The following is a 22,487-nucleotide window of genomic DNA, read 5'->3' on the forward strand; positions in this document are numbered from 1 at the left end:
TATACATGAAGGTGGCCAGTTACATTGGCCACCCTCGATTAGATAACGAGAAGAAAAGGGTTAGACCACTACACATGTGGCAAGGTCAAATCAAAGGAAAAAGGGAATGATTCCAAAAATGGTTAATTTACGGAAGATAAGAGTGGGAGATGATTACGAGGCAAGGTGATATGATGGACTAGTAGTGGGACCAACGGTCCAAAATAATGCACTCGTACTCAGCTAGCTAACACACCACCCAACACAATCATCCATAAATAGAAATAAAACACTAACTCCCATAAGAGGAAGGAAAGGCAACGTCGAGGATTCATTGAAACAAGAGGTTACTCTTAGCACTTTTGAAATAGCACCTATAGGAAGCAGTCAACATCTACAACAAGCAGGAAACCTACAGGATACAAGGAGATTAGCCTACAGAGCTATCAGTGGACACTAAGGGAAATCAAATCAAGGGTTATCATCACCATAACATAGCAAAGTGAGGTAGGTGTCATACCTTCTATATTTTCCATTGAAAAAGAAGAAATCCTCAATTTGATTAAGAATTCAAAGTGCATATACTACATTGCATGTCAATCAAATTTAAATTCCAAAACTTCTTCACCTACCAGAAGTCTTGAACTGTATCAACCCAAGCTCAATAATTACCAGGGAAATATGATAGGAGGTTTCAATAAAAGAGAACCCACCAACACAGCAAGAATCCACCAACATCCTCCAATGGTGGAAATTTTTACAAGGCATCAATGGATGGGGTTCTTTGAGAGGATGAGAAGATATGATGATGATGTGGCTAGAGAATTTTCCCTGTCACTCATACCCCTCACTAGAGCCAGTGCCATTGTTGTAGTGAAGGGTTTATCAGTAGAAATTACCCTTGAGGCTATAAGAAGGATAACTACACTTCCCCTAGGGTTACCATGGAGAAAAGAGGACAATACTAACAACACCCTTGCAAAGAAAAGTTTCTTTTTGGAAGGAGAAGAGCCAATTGAAGACAAAAATGGGGTTAGAAGGGAGAGCATTCCATACCCTTGGAATGAATTCAGTTACCACATCATCAAATATATTTCATGTGAAGGGAGATACAGTGTAGTTTATGGATACCACTTCAGACTCCTCCAAGAACTGAGATTTGGAGAGAACACACCTCCTCATAACAGACTGAGTATACCCTATTTTCTGTTACAATCCATGATAGACATGAGCATCAAGGTGCAAGAGGGAAAACATCAACAACTAGCCCATCATGGGTTGATCAAACTCATCCTTGAAGATGCTCTACACAACTTAAGAATCCCTATTGCATGGACAACATTTGTAGACATGTAGGAAGAAGGAGCAATTCAAGCCATTGAGTATGATAGAATCCATACTGATAGTGAGGGAGAAGAAGAAATAGAGGATGTCAAGGAAGAAGAAATAGAGGAAGAAAATGAAGAAGAAACAAAGGAGGAAACAAAATAAGAAACAGATGAGAAGAATGAGGAAACAAAGGAGGAAAAATAAGAGGAAGAAGGAGACAAAGAAGAGGATGAAAAAGGAAGTGGAAAAGAGGATGAAGGATAGAAGGATGAACAGAAGTCTACAACTCAGAGCAGAGAAGAAGAAGAATCACCAAGAGTGTCTCCAAAGCCTACAGAGAAAGAGGCAACAACTGCTCTAACTACCCTAAGTAGACCTGTCAAATCAAAGGGAAAGAGACAAAGACAAACCCCACTTTACTTCAGGACAAGAAAGAGCACCAGGATTAGACAAGGGAGACCTCAAATCCCTACCAAAACTCCAATTGTCATAGAAGACTCACCAAAACAACAAGAGAAAGCAGTCCCTCTAAGGAAAAAGGAAGGAGAAGGAACATCAAAACAAGCTTCTCCCAAGTCTCCAATCACCTATGTTAGGAGGCCTGTCACTAGGTCAACCTCATCAAAAGGAAAAGATATCATATAGGGACACAGTCAGACCTACAGGAAGCAGAGAAAATTCTACAGGAAACTCTGTCAAACCTATAGGAAACACAGAAAAGAGACCAAGAAGGAATTACTCAAGAAGAAATAGAGGAAGAGGCCCAGGAACTGAAGGAACCTAGCCCATAGCCAAACCTTAGCTCCTACTATAGGTTCATTGAAGGAGGTAGGGTGATACCACAAAAGTTTTCCATTCCTCTATTCTTTGAACTTGAAAAAGAGAGGGAAAGGACACATAGGTGGATGCAAATTGCTAAATCAAAAGGGGTAGAGGATGTAGGCCACATGGAAGAGAAATTGTAGGAAATGGGTAGAGAACTAAGTAGCATGAGAGACAGAGAAGCAATAATGAAATCTTAGTTAGAGGTTGAGAACACATGGCTAAGGAAGCAACTAGAAGAAAAGGAAGGCCAATTGGCAACTATGGCCAGCTTATCCATGGAGGCAATCTAGTGCAGGATGCTAGAAAATTCATATGCCTTATACCTCAAGGAGCAATGGCTAGAATTCTAGATAAGGACCCTAGCATAAAGAGGAACTATGCCTTTCCAAGACTACAAAGCATTCATTGACCTTTATGATCAAAGAACCCTGGAGGATAGAGCAAAGATATCTGAGTTTTACTTATACAATTTAGCTTTGACATATTTAAATGTGTGGGACCCAAATCCAAATCTGGGGTACTTACAATTAATGGCCTTGGCATATTAGTTGAATCATGAGGATGCAAGAGCTATAGAGATGAAAAATGTATTGGCAAAAGAAGAGGCAGAAACCCTTATGATCAGAGCATAACAGTCTAACCCAATGGATGTCATCAGCACCATAACCTCATTGCAAATGATCCCAAGCTTGCACGAAGGTACCTTGCTATACAAGAACATGAAGTCACACAATTTGAAGACATGCTAAGATTTCTAGGAGATGATAGCCAGAAATCTTGCCAAAGGAGATGGAACACCTTACCTTACAACCTAAAAATCAGAGAATATCATTCTCCTGACAGAATGAGGGAGGCACTAAATAGAACCCCAATGTATAAGAAAGCATTAAAAAGACTCAAAGTCAATTGGATTGGCTTGAGGCTCAGTCCACCATTTCTTTTAGGAATGTTGGAAGGAAGAAAATAAGAAGAAGAAAGAAAGTAGTGGGAGGAGATAGAGAAGAATGCAGGGTTTTATTCACAAGAGGAAGAGACTACAACAAAAGCATGGGATGTCAGGGAAGCCACCAAAGCAATGAAGGACATGGACATAGATTGAGTTGCTCAGAGGATGAGCAACACTTTCAGTAGGGGGTGATGATGAGGCTCATCAATGGGTAAAATATATGGACCTTAATGCACCTCCAGCTTACTAAAATCAACTCTTCTCATAATTCTTTACATGTTTTAATTATATTTTTCTTAATGAGATGAGTAAAAGTAATATGTCATGTCTAGCGGTCTAATGTGCATTGATTGTAGGCTTTTGGAGAAAATTGTGGCTAATTAGGATGCAAGAACTTGAATGGGACAAGAAAGAGAGATTATAGGAGATAGGATCTCCCTCCTTAACTCCTCACTCGCTCAAAGATCCCTCAATCAAATCACACCAGCTCGGAGTTTCAAGCAGCCGAGTCATGAGGATCATTAGCAGCGAAGCCAGTGATAGTTAAGACCAGTTAATCTCAAGATTGGGAGCCAAGCCTCCCTAGATTTAAGGAAGTTATTGGAAAATTCAGTTTTATAAATAAAGAGGCCTATAGCCTCATTAGAATTCATATTTTTTATGCAAGATAGCTAAGTAGTTTTTGAGTTGAAGGATTGTGACCAGACATTTTGATGTATTTTTGATATGTTAATGAAAATGAGTAGCATTCCCTTGATCTAGCACTGAGTTGACTTAGATGGCTGAATCTCTTGGGTTAGCGCCCAACCCTGCAGCAGCGGTTCCTCTTACTATATATGTATGCTTAGGTTATCTCATAGTTAGTTGTTAAACTGAATTTGGTGTTGTTAATTTGCAAGCATTGGTAGATTTGATTAGTTTGCTTCCATTTGTGAATAGATTTAACAATAGAATTATAGGGATAAGAAAATATGCAAAAAACAGGTGATAACAAATGGATCTTGCCTCACTCCTCCCTTCCTAGGACCATGGCTTGAGGAACAATTCCCATTCAGCCCAAAAAAGATAGAATTCTGGTTTCTTATGAAATTTAGGGTTTTTCTGCTAATTAGGCCATCATCTTTCAATTTTAGAAGGTAGGTTGCAATTGAAATTTCTGATATTTTAGGTCTTATCTTGGATTGCATGCTGCTTTCATAATGGTTTCAAGCATTCCCATGCATAAACTTGGCAAATGAAAGATGAAAATTTTGTTTTCTTCTATTTTAGTAACACTTCTTGTTTTGAGATGAATTTATGGACAAATGGCAACAATGATTTGTCTGTTGAAAGAGTTTCTATATTGCAGGAAGAGTTCATATCATCAGCCTTAGCCTAACCATATCCACCCATGATTGCCAAAAGCCACTAAGTTCTCAATTTGGATTCTCATTTTACAAGAAAACTTGCCATGCTTCTTGAGAAAATCAACCATCGTAGAGCTTTGGTTTGAGTTCTGAGTGAGTGCCTACCACTCCCTTGCCTTATTTCCTCCTTAATCACCTTCTCCAAGCCCCATACCACCTTTCAAACCACTCCCTATGATTTTGGCTTGTTCCTGTAGGAAAACAGGGGATCCTGTAGGTGAACTAGGACATCCTATAGACATCATGTAGGAAAACCTGTAGTGGCCTGTTTTGAGCCCGAATTGTGAAAAAAGCATCACGAAAGCTAGGAGTAGACCCTTGCTTGCCTCCCAAGCCATCTGACCCATTGCACTCATCTCCCTCCACACCTATCTCACCTACCATGCAACCAATAAGGATTAGCATTCACATTTTTACAAAAAGATAAAAATAAAAAGTCTTTATATTCATTCATGCACATAGTAGTTAAGTGCTTGTTTAGGTCAACTTTCATGCTTAGGTTAGTTAAGACTTCACATGTGTTAAATTAGAATTCTTTTGAAAGTAACGTATATTAACAAATAGCAATATGATTTATGTGTTTTGTAGGATTTTCTTCCAGTCTTTCATTACTGCAATAAGTAGCATTTCAATTCTCTCAATTAGGGTAAAATTATTCTCTCTCAATTGGTAATCAGACTTCTTCTAATTGATAGAAGGTTGGTTTGAGAAACCCTAGTGGTCTATTGCCCCAACTCAACAACGATAAAGAGTGGACCCATTACATATATTTGTGTATACAGCACTGTCACCTCCAACCCCGGGTTTATGAAGTAAAGCTGGTAGCCCAGGAGTTGGAGCATCCTTGTTGGAATACTGGTGTTCATCAACTATCTCCTTAATGAATACCAAAGCCACTTCACTAGCTGAAATAGTAGACTTCATTGTAATGAAGTGAGCTACCTTGTTCAACCTGTCAACCACAACCATGATGGAGTCATGCTACCTTGATTTCCTTGGAAATCCTATAATAAAATCCATGGAAATGATCTCTCATTTCCATTTTGAAATTAGAATAGGCTGCAACAAATTAGTTGGGTGCTTTCACTCAAATTTCACCTTCTGATAGTCCAAGCACTTAGCAAAAAAATCAACCACCTCTTTCTTCAAATTCGAAAAATAGTAGAACTTATTGATAGTTGTCAAGGTCTTCTGGTATCCTGGGTGGCTTGAATATGGCTTGACATGAAACTCTCTCAAAATAAAATTCGTCAATTCACCACTATTAGACACATAGACCTTGTTCCTGAATAAGTCATATTTTGTGAGTAATAATCTTCATCCTTATCACCTTTCTACTGCAATCTTTGCTTCAGTTGTTGGTACTTCTCATCATGCTACCTTACATGTAAGGTCCACTCTTGTAAATTTGTCCCATAAGAGCTCACAACTGAAACATGATTCACTTGTACTATCCTACTGAGGGAATTTGCAACCCATTTTTCTTTGCCTTTGACGTACTTGATCTCAAAATAAAACTCACTAAGAGTATCCAACCATCTAGATTTCCTCTCATTTAAGTTGGGTTGGTCAAACAACTACCTCAATCCACTATGATCACTCGTAAAAATGAACCTCATGACAAGGAGATAATGTCTCCACATCTTTAGTGTATGAATGATTGCTACCAATTGAAGATCACGAGTCACATAATTCTGCTCATGCTCATTCAACTTTTTTTGATTCATAGAAAACCACTTTCCCTTCCTACATCAAGACTCCACCAAGTCCTTCCTTGCAAGCATATGTACAAACCACAAATTCCTTATCAAAATCTACAATCCTCAAAATTGGAGCATTGGTAAGCAATTACTTCAACTAATCAAAACTAGTTGCACAATCATCAGTCCATTAAAACATATTTCCCTTTCTTTGTAAAGATGTAATAGGATATCCAATCTTGGAGAAGTTCCTGTTCAAACTCCTGTAATAACCTACTAGTCCCACGAATGATCTGACCTCATCCACATTCTCCGAAGTTGGCCACTCCATGATAGCCTTAGTCTCTTTCGGATCCACTACTATTCCCTCCTTGGAAACATGTCCCAAATAATGAATCTGAGACTGAAAGAAGCTACTTATGCTGAGTTTGGCATACAACTTATTCCCTCTCAAAAATCTCAATACCGTTGCAAGTTGTTATGTGTGCTCCTCCTCATTCTTTGAATATTCCAATATATCATCAACCAATACTATCACAAACTCATCCAAGTAAGGGCGCAACACACTATTCATCAAACACATGAAAGTGGTTGTAGCATGTAGGTTTTAACCCTGTATAGAAATTACCTGCATACGAATTCTAAAACACATAAAATAAACAATGCGAGAGCATAACACATAAAACACATATACACAAAGATTTTCCCCTGGATCCCAAAACCGGGACTACCAGCTTGATTTTTCATTATGTTCCTTTCAATGTTACAATACATATTTATACATGCCAAAGCATCCAATACCATGGACCAAAAACCATCGTGTCCAAAAAAATGTGCGAAAATCATGCACAAAACCATAGGTGGGTCTGCCCAACCTAACATAGGTTCCAAAAGAAAAATTTCCTGGGATGCTGCCCCAGACCCCATAGAGTGGGGTTACCTGCACCCTTCAAACCCCCTATGATCCCCCACACTATGCAATCGGTGCAATGAAGGGGGGGGCTCCGCCCCCCCTCTAACCCCCTGGTTAACTACGTGGGCTAGTCATGGAAAGAATATAACACAACCCAACATTCTCCCACTTGTTGTTTTCTTTCCACAGGGGGCCACAAGAGAGCTTAGTCATTTATCCAGCCCTGCAACGCCCATTGTTTCTCTACACCAAGAGAACTTCTCAGAGCTCACAGATTTTGTCAATGCATCTGCAGTATTCTTCAAAGTGTCCACCTTTACCAACAACACCTTTTTGTCTTCTATCATATCCCTCATAAAGTGATACTGAACATCAATATGCTTTGTCTTTGAATGATATGCAGGGTTCTTTGCCAAGAAAATTGCACTTTGGCTGTCACAGTCTATCCTTATAGCTCCCTATACTAACCCCATATTTGAACACAATCTCTGCAACCAAACTACTTCCTTTCTTGCATGAGTGGCTGCCATGTATTCTGCCTCTGTAGTTGATAGTGCCACTACAAATTGTTTCTTACTCATCCAATTGACTACACCTCCAAATAGGTTAAACAAATACCCACTTGTAGATCTTCTCTGATCCAGATCTCCAGCCTAGTCTGCATCAACAAAGTCATGAATATCCAACACTCTGTCCAAACCTAGTCTTCCTTGGTAGCACAAACCATAATCACTAGTGCCACGCAAATACCTAAAAACCCACTTCACTGCTGTCTAATGCTCCTTTCCTGGTTTTGACATAAACCTGCTCAATACTCCCACTACCTGTGCAATGTCTGGTTTAGTACAGACCATTGCATACATTAGGCTACTGACTGCACTTGCATATGGAACATGGGACATGTCCTCTTCCTCTTCTTGTGTCTTGGGACATTGTTCAATAGATAGCTTTACACCTATAGGAATAGGAACCTTCACTGGTTTACTATCCTCCATATTAAATCTCTGCAATATTGTCTCAACATACTTCCTCTGGTTTAACCAGAGCTTTCTCTTTTCCCAATATCTTTTAATTTCCATGCCAAAAATATAGTTTGCAGCACCAAGATCTTTTATGTCAAATTTGGAGGACAATTGGGTCTTCAAATCCTAGATAATTTCTTTGTCATTTCCAACCAGCAACATATCATCCACATACAAGACCAAATAAATAACACGATCACCAATTAATTTAAAATACACATAGTGATCTTCTTTGCTTTTGGTGAAGCCAAGTCCCCTTATAAATGTATCAAATTTCTGATACCACATCCTTGGTGACTGTTTTAACCCATACAGAGACTTCTTTAACTTGCATACGAGTTCTTTCTTACCCTTCATCGCAAAGCCTTCAGGTTGCTTCATGTAGATTTCCTCTTCTAGATCACCGTGAAGAAATGTTGTCTTCACATCCATCTGTTCTACCTCAAAATCAAAAGCAACAACAACCGATAAAAGTAATCTAATAGAAGTTACCTTGGCAACAGGAGAAAAATATCACCAAAATCAATTCCTGACACCTGGGAATAACCTTTTGCTACTAACTGAGCTTTGTATTTCTCCACCTTTCCTTTTGCATTTGTCTTCTTCTTGAACACCCATTTGCTGCCAATGGGTTTCCTTCTAGCCGGAAACTCCTCTAGATCCCAAGCCTCACTTTTGTGCAAAGATGCCATTTCATCAACCATGGCCTCTTTCCAAAGTTTTCCATCCTCTGAATCTACTGCTTCCTTCACAGTTCTAGGATCATCATCAATAATAGATAAAGAAAATTTTGAATAGAAAGCAGATGGACTATACCTTTCTGACTGCCTTCTTTCTCGAACTGATCTTCTCACACCCAAAGTTTGTGGCTCTTCATCTTCTGATTCCTCCTCTGCTGTAGAGTTTGATTCTTCCTCCTTTAGCTAAAACTCTATCTTCTCAGGTTCCTTTGGTTGGACTTCATCTTTAATAACATCTTTCAGCTCTCTGAACACCACATCTCGGTTGTACACAACCTTCCTTGTTACTGGGTTCCAAAGCTTATAACCCTTTAAACCATCCATATACCCAATAAAGATGCACTTTTCAGATTTACTATCCAACTTGGTTCGTTTCTCCTTTGGAACATGTACATATGCATCACATCCAAATACCCTCAAATGTGAAAGAGAGGGTATCTTACCAGTCCATACCTCTTGTGGAGTTTTATCCTCCAACACTGATGAAGGTGATCTGTTGACTAAGTAACATGTTGTCTCCACTGCCTCTACCCAGAATTCTTGTTCTAACCTGGCACCACTGAGCATGCTTCTTGCCCTTTCCATCAATGTCTTATTCATTCTTTCTGTAACTCCATTTTGCTAAGGTGTATATGGAGTAGTCTTCTGCCATGCTATACCACACTTCTTACAAAATTCTTCAAATTCCTTATTGTAAAACTCTCCACCGTTATCTGTCCTCAGCACTTTTATCTTCTTCTCTGTTTGGTTTTCCACCACAACTTTAAATTCTTTAAACCTATCAAAGACTTCAAATTTCTTCTTAAGGAAATATATCCATGTATTCCTTGAGAATTCATCTATAAATGATACATAGTACATAGACTTACCTAGTGATGGAACCTTCACAGGTCCAAACACATCACTGTGCACAAGTTCTAATATATGTTTCGCCCTCTTACCACCAGAGGGGAAACTCACCCGATTTTGCTTCCCATATACATAATTTTCACAGAAATCAAAATCCAGAGAGCTATTACTCATACCTTCTACCATACCTTTACCATGAAGTATTCGAAGGCCCTTCTCTCCAATTTGTCTAAGCCTTTGATGTCACAACATGGTCTTCTCTCCAGAGACCACTAGATTTTCTGCTCCACTTTCAGGAACCATAGAACTGTTGCACCCATCAATAACAATGCTACCTTGTAGCTTGTACAGAGTTCCAATCTAAACTCCCTGCATCAATACCAGTGCTCCCGGAACCATTTTGAAGGTATCATTCTCGAACACTATTTTTACACCTGCATCATCTAACTTGCTTACAGAAATCAGATTTCTGGATAATGCAGGACTATGCAGAACAGCCAGAAGTGTTCTAACCCTTCCATCTTGCAACTTCAACTTTACTTTTCTATGACCAATGATTCTATCCTTCTTGTCATCCCCCAAGAAGACATCACCACCATCATATTTCTCATACTTGCAAAACCACTCTCTATGGGGAGTGAAGTGAAAGGATGCACTTGAGTCAACCAACCATGCCTCATGATCTACATGTGTACTTGAAGAAGCCAAGTACACATCCCCACCTTCATCTGAGGTTGTTTTCGCCTCTGTAGAAGGAGCATCATCAGATCCCTTTCTTTTGTCAAGAGCTTTAGATTTACAGACCCTTTTGTAGTGCCCTTCCTTTCCGCATTTCCAGCACACCACATTTATAGGTTTTCCGGGAGATTTAGATATCCCTCTAGATTTAGATCTCCCACTCGATGAATTATTTTTGTTTCTATTCTGGGACCGTCCTCGTACAGAAAAGGCATCACCATTCTGGCTCTACCATATTTTTTTGTCTCATCTCCTCCGTCAACAAGGATGAGACTATTTCATCAAACTGTAAGGTAGTTACATTGCTACCTATTGCAATAACCAGACTATCCCACGAATCTGGTAGAGAACACAACAAACTGATGCACTTATCTTCATCTGCAATTTTAATATCAACATATGCTAACTGACTTACCATAGTATTAAATGCGTTCAGATGCTCTGTCACTGAGTCTCCATCTTTCATCCTCAAGTTATACAACTTTTTCCACAGGAAAAGTTTATTCACTAGAGACTTAGATTGGTACAATGTCCCTAACTTGTCCCATAAATCCTTCTCCGTAGCTTCCCCTGATACATTTAGCAACACTGAATCTAAGACACACAATCATATTGTGCTCTTTGCCTTTCGATCCAACTTCTTCCATTCTTCATCGGACACTCCTGTTGATTTAGTACCTGGATCTACTGCAATCCATTGATCTTTATCCACCAACAGATCCTCCATCTTGAGTTTCCACAACTCAAAACTCTGACCATTAAATTTCTCGATCTCTATCTTTCCACTACTCGCCATCTTCTTTCACCACCAGAATTGATCTCCTAGATCTCCCACTGAACAGGGTCTACCACAGGCCCGAGCGAAACCCCTCAGCAACAAAGGCGTCCCCTTGAAGCCAAAACAACTCTGATACCAAATGTAGGTTTTAATCCCGTACAAAAATTACCTGCATACAAATTCTAAAACACATAAAATAAACAATGTGAGAGCATAACACATAAAACACATATACACAGAGATTTCCCTTGGATCCCAAAACCGGGACTACCAGCTTGATTTTTAGTTATGTTCCTTCCAATGTTACAATACATATTTATACATGCCGAAGCATCCAATACCATGGATCGAAAACCATTGCCTCCAAAACCATGGACCGAAAACCATCGCGTCCAAAAACATGTGCGAAAATCATGCACAAAACCATAGGTGGGTCCGCCCAACCTAACATAGGTTCCAAAACCAAAATTTCCTGGGGCGCTGCCCCTGACCCCATAGAGTGGGGTTACCTACACCCCTTAAACCCCCTGTGACCCCCCCCTGCTATGCAATCGGCACAACGAAGGGGGTGCGCCGCCCCCCCTCTAATCCCCTGGTTAACTACGTGGGCCAGTCGTGGAAAGAATATAACACAACCCAACATAGCATTGGTAAGACCAAAAGGAACCACCAAAAACTCATAGTGCCCATACCTTATAAGAAACATAGTCTTGTAGATGTCTTATTCTTTGATGCACACCTGATGATATCTTGATCTCAGATAAATCTTTGAAAATATTGTAGTTCCCTTGAGCTGATCAAACAAATCATCAATCTGAGGCAATGGATACCTATTCTTTATAGTCACCTTGTTGAAATGCCTATAATCAATGCATAATCTGAGAGTCTCATACTTGTTCCTTACAAAAAAAGCTGGTGCACCCCAAGGAGATACACTTCGCCTTATTTATCCCTTATCAAGCATCTCTTTAAGTTGCAACTTTAGTTCCACCAACTCGATAGAGAAATCCACCTCTCTATGAGGAGGAAACTCTAGAATCTCTATAGAAAACACATCCTGAAATTTCTACTGGACATGATGCCTCCTCATAACTTCATCATCCCCATCCTCCTTCCCTTTATCACTGGAAACATGTATTTAAAACAATAAACATCCTTTCTTGTTGTTGTGCTTAGGTTACATGGATATAACCATCCTCACTGATGTAGGCTTCTTCTTTCCTTACAAGACTCTTTTCTCCATCCTCATCCATGCACTCAATGGCCTTGTCATAACAATATACCTTGGTCCTATGAATAAACAACCAATCCATGCCCAAAATCATGCTATATGAACCTAAAGGAAGCAAACTTAGATTTGATGTTGTGGGTATGCCATTAAGCTCAAATGCACAAGACTTCATCCAATGATGAACTCTTCTCTTGGTCCTTGTATCCAACTGCACCAACCAAGATTCTACATGCACTTCCTTATTCAAACGAAACTAATCCACCAGGTCAGGACTAATATAGTTATAATTTGATCCACGATCAATTAAAAAAAAAATGATCACAAAGCTTACCTTCCATCTCGATAATGGATGCTTGGTGGTATTCCTATCTATTATCAACTATTGCATAGATCTAAGGAATTCTATGTCCTACATCCCCAACTATCTGCGCCTCCTGAGCATTGTAGATCTGAGGCCTGCCACTCCGATACAATGGACAATCCTTCTTGTGATGATCTCTACCACAAATCCAACGCTTCAATGTTTCTTTGCCACTGCCTTTATTTTATTTCTCCATAGACTAAGACCTATGTCCTCTCTCAGCTGCATTGAACTTCTTATGAGGTGCCTCATTTTCCTTGTCACTTGTATCCTAAGACCTTCCTCACTTCTTAGGTCATTTTCCTTTAGTCTTCTCACTACCCTTCCTATCACACTTGAACTCAGGCTTTTTCTTTGACTGTTCATAACAATGTTTCAACTTACTGATGGATTCCTCCAATGAATGGGGCTAATCAAACTCAATTTAGTCTTTCAATGATAATGACAATCCACTGATGAGCCTTTAGATATTTGCTTTCTCATCCTTGAGATAGGGAACATATCTCAAAAACTATAGAAATATGGTTGTATATTCTTCATCTATCATTGAAACCATCCTGAGCTCATAGAATTCCTTGCTCTTTCCATCATAATATCTCTCAGACAAGTACTTATTCCTAAAGAGTCTTTGAAATTCTTCCCAAATCAACTCCTCTTCCGTGATAGCTCTAACATGTTTGACATCTTCCCACTAAATATCCACTTTTCCCTTGAGACTGAAGGTGGCTATCTTAGCTTTATATTCTCATAATAATCATGAAGTTTGAAGAATTCCCTCATTCCAAGAAGCCATGCTTCTGCATCTTCTAATTTTTTCATCTCACCATCAAAAGTAGGAGGCTTGGCTTTCTTGAATTCTTTTGGAAAATATCCCTTCTCACTCCTCCTATAATGATGTTGGCGGTGATGGCAATGATGTCTCCCGGAAGCAGAGCTAGAATAAAATCCATGAGTACTCTCCCTCATATCAGGAATATCCAAGGGTTTGTTACTGTTCATTGAATCATCCCTATCCAGCCTATGCTTTTTCTAAGACTTGCTTCCATCTACACCAATAGTCTTTTCTTCTTTTCTATCTCCATGAATGATCCCCAACTGTCCCTGCTTTTGTAAATATGCCAAAGGTTTTGGAGGATTACTGCATTAAATTTAGCTTGATTTTCTTGAGCTTTCGTAAGCCTTTCCTGTGGTTCAATCAACCTCTCATTATCTACCTTGCAACTTACAATTTTTTCCTTCAAAATTCTCAATGTATCTGCTAGATGAGGAGAGTCTCCCTCTCCTTGCTATTCAACTAACTTCTCCCATCCCACTAATGTCTCTTGTGGCCTGTGTGGAGAGTCATATGAACTACACTCAACTTTTCTTCTCTTCATCTCTTGGCCTATTTCATCTGCATAGGTGAATCCAAATTAGCATGATAAAACATCACAAGCATATAAGCTTATACATGGATATCATAACAATAACAATAAATAATTAACATGCATGCATGGTAAACATATTGACAACCTACATTCATGCATAACAATATGCATTTACCCCTAGGTCTAGTGTTGTGAACCTGCTCTGTTACCACTTTGTAACACCCCACCCCAAATTTACCCACTTTTACAAGCTCATGAGGGTAAATATGAGCTAAGAGTTACTATGCATGACCCAACCTCCAAGATTTAGTTATGGAAATGGGGTCCATTTCTAGCTTACTAAAAACATCTAGAAACACACGATCACACTATTATCAACTTAAATTTACCCAACACTATTTCCTTTTAGTTTCATTTCCTTAAATTTAATACCAATTTCTATTTTTGGTAGTTTTTCGGGTCCTAAACTTACGAGGTTGTTTTGAGGGCTTAAATGACATTTTCAGGGAAATTAAAGAGACTGAAAAGTGCCATAATTTGATTGCCATATTATATTTTTGGCCTCCTTGTGGAGATCTTCTAAACAAGGTATTATAATAGTCAAATGAAGATCATATTCCAAAATTACGACCCCAAGAAGTTGGCAGTCCAAATTATTCATTTATACAAACACTTTGTGACTATGGTACCTGTAGGTCATGAATGCATAGTTTGTTCACTATTTTCATTAGTTCATCAAATATTCATCAAGAAGGCTTACTTCCCTCTAGCACTAGTTGCACTAAAACATAGATTAGCACATGCATTCATATAAATCAACCATGAGCCATCAAACCATGAATTAGATCTAGATCAAGAGCACATCATATAATAAGAAATATACCATGCATGTAACCAACATTTAACCAGAATGAAGCCATGAAAAACTAGTCATATAAACAACAATAAATCAACACTTATGCTCATTGATCATCAATAAAGAATAACACATATTAACATATGCATAGTACCAACCAAGTCAGGGACTTCCACGTACCACCTGACCATAAATTGGGCTGAACCGAATCTCTCTTTCAGCCAATCACCCCTATGCCATATTCCTATCCTAAATGTGGGAGTACAAAGGATAAACCAAAACATAATCAAACAGGGAATCCAGAGGTTAAACCACCTCCACCCTCAAGCCACAATGATCTCACCTAAACTAGTCCAAAGATCACCAAAACCAACACAAGCTTGGATGCCTCAAAATTTCTTCACCATACCTAGAGGAATTTTCCTATCTCCACCCACCTATCAAGGGCTTCCCAAAGAAAACCATCTCCACCCCCAACCCTTGGGATTTTCTTGAGACCACCTCAACCAATATCCAAAATCTACCAGAAACCCAAAGCTCAATGAATTAAGAAAATCAATACATCATGGTTATCCAGGAAAATGACATAGTCAAGGTTGTACATAACTGTTACTTCAGGAAAATCACCATGCCAATGACAGCAAAATAACCTGTAAACCAATGCATGCACCATGCATTCAAATCCCAACAAGATAAATCAAACATGCAACTTATTACCTACAAAATCCTCTTGTTGGTTGTTGTTTCTTTGCTTGATTTCTACCCTTGCTTATTGTTATCCAATATTCTTCTTGCCTTTTCCTTACTTGGTTGTGTCCAAGTGCTCTCTCTCTCTTGTTATAAATGTTCTCTCCTCTTTTCCTCCCAGTGAATGCTAGAATGTCCAAGAGTGTGTTAAAATGTTCTCTCTTTCCTTTTCTTTTATTTTTCTTTTCCTTTTCCTTCATTTTTCCCTTGCATGCATATTCTTGTCTCTTCATCTTCCTTTTCTCTTATTTTATTCTATTTCTTGTATTAATTGTCATTTATTGCCTTTTTCCTTTTGTTAATTCCAATGCCAATTTCCATAGCCAATAAATAAATAATTAACCACAAGTGGATCCCAATGTAATGTTTTTACCCTCATTCAACTTGGAATATGTGTCCCATGACCTTGATTTGTGTTTTTCTTTTTATAATTCCCATTTATTACATGGAACTTTAACCCTGGGTTGGTACATCTAGCATGATGCAAGGTCCTAATTCACAATTTCAAGGTTACACGCAAGAATCTCAAAGTAATTGTAACACACCCTTTCCTTAGAAGCCTTGGCCATCTCAATCCCAAAACCAATATTGACAACAAAGTTTGCAAGGATATTATGGGAGAAATCCACAATATCCTCAATCATTTTCTCAATATCCTCCATGCTCTCCATTCAATCCACCTCCACCTCCAGCACAACCTCAACCACATCTATCTCAAAGATCCACTCCCACTTAACTACCTATATAACCATTTTCAAACAAAAACAATAAAGTAACTCAACCCACTTACAACGTTGAGGTACAACACTTCCAAAAAACTCATCTTGATCTAAATGGTATTCATCTTAGGTCACGAAGAGTATTGAAAAAAGATATTCTCTTGATGTCATTGAATGAAGACATCTAGAAAAATAAGATTAAAATGAGGAGACTAAAGAATCACGGACTTCATTTGATGGAGAACGGACATTAGAATTAGATATTGAAAAATTTCCATTATGCTTACCATCAGATCCTCTATTTGTTTGAGAGAATAATCAACAAAAGAAAGAATATCTGAATGGCATGGTAGAAGATGACACAAAAGGTGATCCAAATGGGTTAGTGAACCAAAGAAATTACAACTATATTGAAATCTAGTTCCAGACAATCATTAAGTTGCAGCAAGACACTCTTCTTCAACAATTCCATATCTCATATCAATCAAAGCAGTTGATATCTCACATGTTGGTATATCTCAAAACACACCTTTCAAACCCACATATGAGTGTATCTGTCTTCTTGGTACGTACATGGCTCCATTGGAGTTATTACTATGCTTAAAAAAAAAGAGAAAAAATAAAGATCTCAGGTGAAAACCTCACTGATGCAACTAGTAGGCCCAAAGAAAAAAATGAAAGCAAAAAGGAAAAATGAATATGAATATATATATATATATATATATATATATATATATATATATATATATATATATATATATATATATATTGTTCCAGTTGCATATATGTGTTTGCATGAAGGTACTCCCCAACCTTGCAAAGGAAAAGAAACAGGTCAATGCCACAAAAATAATAATAATAATAATGAGTAGTGAGGCAAGCAGAAAGTAAAAATCAATCGACTTTGGGCTTCTTACCTCCCATGAAAAATGCTCGAGAAAGGCCAAGGCAAGGTAAATTCACCCATTTCCATCCCCCTAAAATTATTCCATACCCTTTCCCCTCCCATTTCATCTATTTCCAGCTTATTCGGAGCATGGTCCTGAAATGCTACAGGATGTCCTATAATGCTACATGATACATACAATATTGTTAAAAAGACACAACGAGGCTAATTATTAAATTTATAAAGGGGAGGAAGGTGTCTTTCAACTCAAAAAAAATTATTCACACCTATCCCAAGTGCCAAAACTCCGCTTCTGCCACCCAATACCATCATTTCAAGCTCGTTGTAGTATCATTTATAGGCTTGTTTTAGGAAAAATATACAACAACTTTTTCTTATCAATTTGGCTTGGTGAAGGCATCATTTACGTTCTAAATTAACATTCTATCCATCCCCCAAGTAAAATTGGAATCCAAGCACTTTATTTTTTGGCCTAAAATTTCCCCATACATTTCTAGCCTATTTACAACTAAAATTATGATCTACTTTCTTTTCATTATTGAGGAAAATAAAGGCATCTTGATACTCCTAATTTCCTTCCCCATCAGTCCAATCAAGCACATTTTATTTCCACCACTTTCAAAATTTGGCCTTTTCCATGCACTGGTTCTGCCTCCTAATCATAGTCATCATTTTATCCCTCCACTTCTTACTTTTAGCCATTTATACATGTACCATAACCCTACTTGATCTCCATTAAGTATCCAAATCAACATGAACTCCAAGAAATGGGGAATTATGGAGTCTTTGTGATTGCTACAGGAAACTATAATTCACATAGCAACCTTCAAGGGCCCAAAAAAGAACCATTTACCTTCACAAATTGAAGGACAATTTAACACCATCCTCCCACATCTACCCAAGTAACCCACCAACTAGGGTAAACATGTGATGAGAAGTTACTATGATATGATTTGACTCCATATATTTCAGTTAAGGAAGTGGAACCGACGCAACACATCACATAGATCTTTTGCATCACCAATAGAATTCCCAGGAGCCATCCTAACCACTCAGGTAACTAGCCCTTGGGTCCCACTGAGTTTTTAGACCATTAAGGTGTCGGACGTTCCCTTTATATGGACTAGAATGCATCTAGGAGGCTCTAGACACTCCCACAACATGGGTATGCATGCATCTAGGGACTTTTATCCATAGACTTATGCCTGTGACTCTAAGATTTGTACCACTTTTTCAAGCCCAGAGCCCAAGTCACTGCCCAAAACTCAATGATAGGTTCAAAAATGAATTATCACAATGGAACAATGATGCATTTACAAAAACATTGACAAGGTCTAGACTGGACCCCTACTAGCCATGACAAGAATTTCATCAAACATGTCACAAATATGAACGTTGTAGGTCTTAACAACATAATTGAGCACAGAGGTCTCATACTTATCTGAGAATTGCTAAGAAGCATTGATGCCTCAATACATTCGCTACAATTTCATCTATTAGGCCATAGATACATTTTTCATTCATTTATAAGTAAAAACATGAAGAGATCCATACATAGCCATTGTCATAATACATGTTCATAACCAGCACAATAAAAATAGAAATACCAAGGAAACAACAACCATATAATCCACATATAAACCAGTACAATACTCATGAAATAACAAGGAGAAATAACATCATATTAATGATTCAAATTCCAACCAGGTTCAGGACTTCCACGAACCACTCGACCATAAACATGGCTGAGCCAAATCTCTCTTCAGCCAGTCACCCCCATGCCATATTCCAAGAATGAATGTGGGATCTCATAAAACACATCAATCAAAACCATCCAGGGCTTTCAGAAGCCAAACCACCTCAGCCCATCAAGCGGTGATTCCACCTCACGGTCGGACATAACAAATCATCACCAGATTGAAGCCTTCATAGGCTCCAAAGCATTTATTCCTGTTGGCTTGTTGGGGCCTGACCTAGGTTTAGAAGTGTTTTAGCTGAACAAATCCCGCACTACCGGCCCTTTCGGCAATAATCTGCAGCACGCGTACTGAAGTCTCACCCGAGGTAGTACGATAAGGGTGCTGGAACTAGGTTTCTGCACCCTAGGGATGTCTTGATGTGACCTAGAAGGATCGCGAACTGATTCGCGCACTTGCACTACTCTGCACCGTTACCTGTATTTCACGTAGATCTGCGCCAGTTATTTCCAAAATCTTATTATTTATATGATTTTATTACATATTTGATCTTCTTCTTACAGTCTTTAAGCAAACATTTAACAATAAAACCCAGTGCACACATTCATAATTCTTAAAGACAGTGCATAAGTTTAGAACATAAGCAACAGATAGATTCGAGATAAAGCACACAATGACTCAGAAATTCTTATCTTTATTTATCTTCTGTCAATACAACTAGATCCTCCTTGCACACTTAGCTGCAGGGGTCAGCGCACATAGCTGCAAACTCTACCAGGCCTCTACGCACATAGCTGCAGAGCCTCTCTCTATCTACCAACACCCTTGACTCAGACTTATAGACGCAGAGAGAATTTTTCCTTCATAAACCCATAACATTCAAAATCAAAACTTAAAAACTGACTTCTAACCATAGAGCCTTGCTCTATTTATACATTTCCATGGTCCACGGACCATGGGCAGGCCAAATCGCTTTCTATTTTCTTACATTATTTTCGGGCAGACAACCCTTTGACTTGACTCATTACAATTCGCGCTTCGCACACCTTGCGGAGCCTTTACCATACTTTTACCCAAAATTGTGGGCTTTGGGCCCCAAAACCGTTACGCAAGGCCTTCGATACCCAACAGGCCCCCAACACAATCATTGTGACTCATCCCAAGTCACCCAGTAGGTGCGGCAATCTTCGTGCGGAGGTCATTCATCAATTTTTGCGCTTCGCTTACACTCGCCACAAAGTCTTCCACCATATCCTATACCTATTCTATGCAAGCCACTGATGTATTAGTATCAGTTTCTGTTGCTTGTCCGGGTTCATATACTTCCTACATATGTGCTACCTTTTGCTCGATGGTGGTGGAAACCGCGAATGCCTCATCAAGCCAAGGCTGGATGCGTGCTTTAATCACTGCTTCCTTCTACCGCGCGGTGTCAACTTGTATCTTGAGAGCTTGGGCCTCCCTCATCTTGGCCAAATGTTGCATAATAGCAACCATCTACGCGGTCCCCCTGACATTATCATAGGCTTGTTGTAGCTCTCTTGCCTCTGTTTCCAACCTCTATAAGGTTGTGTCCTCCTATAGTGAAGTGAGCGTAATAAGTGACTAACCCAAAAAGCCAACGCACTCCTGCATGGCGCGTGCTATTGTTTCCCACCCGAATTGAATGATGCCTCTCCGCTGCTCTGTGACCTCCGATGGTGTAGAGGGCTGGGATTTTAGTTTCAGTTTTGTGATCTGCAAGTTGAGGGCTAACTGGATCCTCACAGCTTCTTCCTTTGCTTCGCGGAACCCAGTGGCCAACTTGTAGATTTGTATGTCGACAGGTAAATTTGCCGCAATCTCCAGCTCAGGGGAACGACAACATGCTTCCCCCACAATTTTCTCCAACTGTCAATTTTGTGCTACCACTTCATCACATTGGAGGCTCAACTATTCTATGTTAATTCGCTGCTCACTAAGTACTTGTACCGCACGTCCTTCCCTAGCGCGGAGCTCCATCGTTGCACTGTCCTAGAGTTGGTATAAGCTCTCACGTGGGAGGGCAGCCAAATTTAATCCAAGCCCCATAAGCCAGCCTACCACAGCTCTGTCCACCGCATTCTCTGTTGTCAATGCTCCTACCAGGAGTGCAATAGTATTAGCCATTTTGGCCTGTAACAGCTGCTCAGTTGCTGACATACCCATAGCTCCATGGGTAGCGACGATTCCCGGCTATGAGGCCCGTGCTCCGAATTCCTACAGCTACGCGTGGAGCACCCCCAACACAGTCTGTTGCTCCGTCATGGCCTCATCGAGTGCCTCCCGGGTGACTTCGCGAACTGTATCCCTGATGTCGCCCAGGTCACCTTCGGTCAATGTGACAAGTTCCCCATCCAACTTAGATGCCTTGGTCTTCTTCCGGGACTTTGACCGTTTTGTCGACCGCAGTCGTTTTAAGGGCGAACCAGTGGTGGTTGGCGCTGCACCTTCCGTCCCTGTATCCATGCCCAGCTCTGTGGTCACCTTCGGGCCACTTTCATCCTCTATCGTGGCAGCCCCTCCTGCTGTCGCCTTGCCTGTAGAAGCCTGCGCTGCCTCCTAGGCTGCCCGTACTTCCGTGGCGTGTTGTTCGTTCCGTTTCTGTTGTGCTAAGTGCTTGGCCTCAGCCTTCTGTTTTTGGATGGTGGTCTCATCGCACCCTACCGCATTTGGTCCATGCCACTCCGGTGGCCAGGTATCCAGTACCACAAAAATAGCCTCATCAATGGCAATGAAGGGAAGTGTGGTCCACGTCTGCTCAGGATCCTTGTGCACCCGGATTTATACATGGTGCATATTTGCCTTAAATTTGGCTACGTTCTTCACATTTTCATATACCTTGGTAGATAGATGGGGTTGTTGGTTGATCCATTGGCGAATGTTTGCATCCATCAGTATCCAGAAAATCTTGACTTCGTGGATTCTTGCAGTGTCCTTCGTCACCCAGAGCGACGCGTATCTTGCGGCCTCTGGCCAATCCTGGTCCAGGGAAGGAAATTGACTATCTTCGGGTAATTCACTCGTAACCAATAGGATGGATAACAGCAACCATGCATAGTGGAAGGTCTTACCCTCCTCCTGGGCCTCCTTGCAGTTGGTCAGGAATTCGTCACAGAGGAACTACGCCCAATTGAACTGTTCCCCTTCTGCGCATTGCTCAGCTAACGCGATGACTATTGCTGGGACCTCATTGCCTCAGCATTTCCTCATCACTTTTCCTGCCAGCAACTGGGTAGCAATGCAGACCCCTTTGTCCGAAATACTATCAATAGCATACCCTCTTTGCTTTTTCTCCAATTTGTATTTCTTTTTCAAGGCTTCCGTCATCATCACATCGCCACTCATATCAACGATTT

This window comes from Pinus tabuliformis, chromosome 2_2 (assembly GCF_031772625.1).
Source record: "Pinus tabuliformis cultivar Carrire ecotype Pingquan chromosome 2_2, CPIR1, whole genome shotgun sequence".
NCBI classification, from domain to species: Eukaryota; Viridiplantae; Streptophyta; class Pinopsida; order Pinales; family Pinaceae; genus Pinus; species Pinus tabuliformis.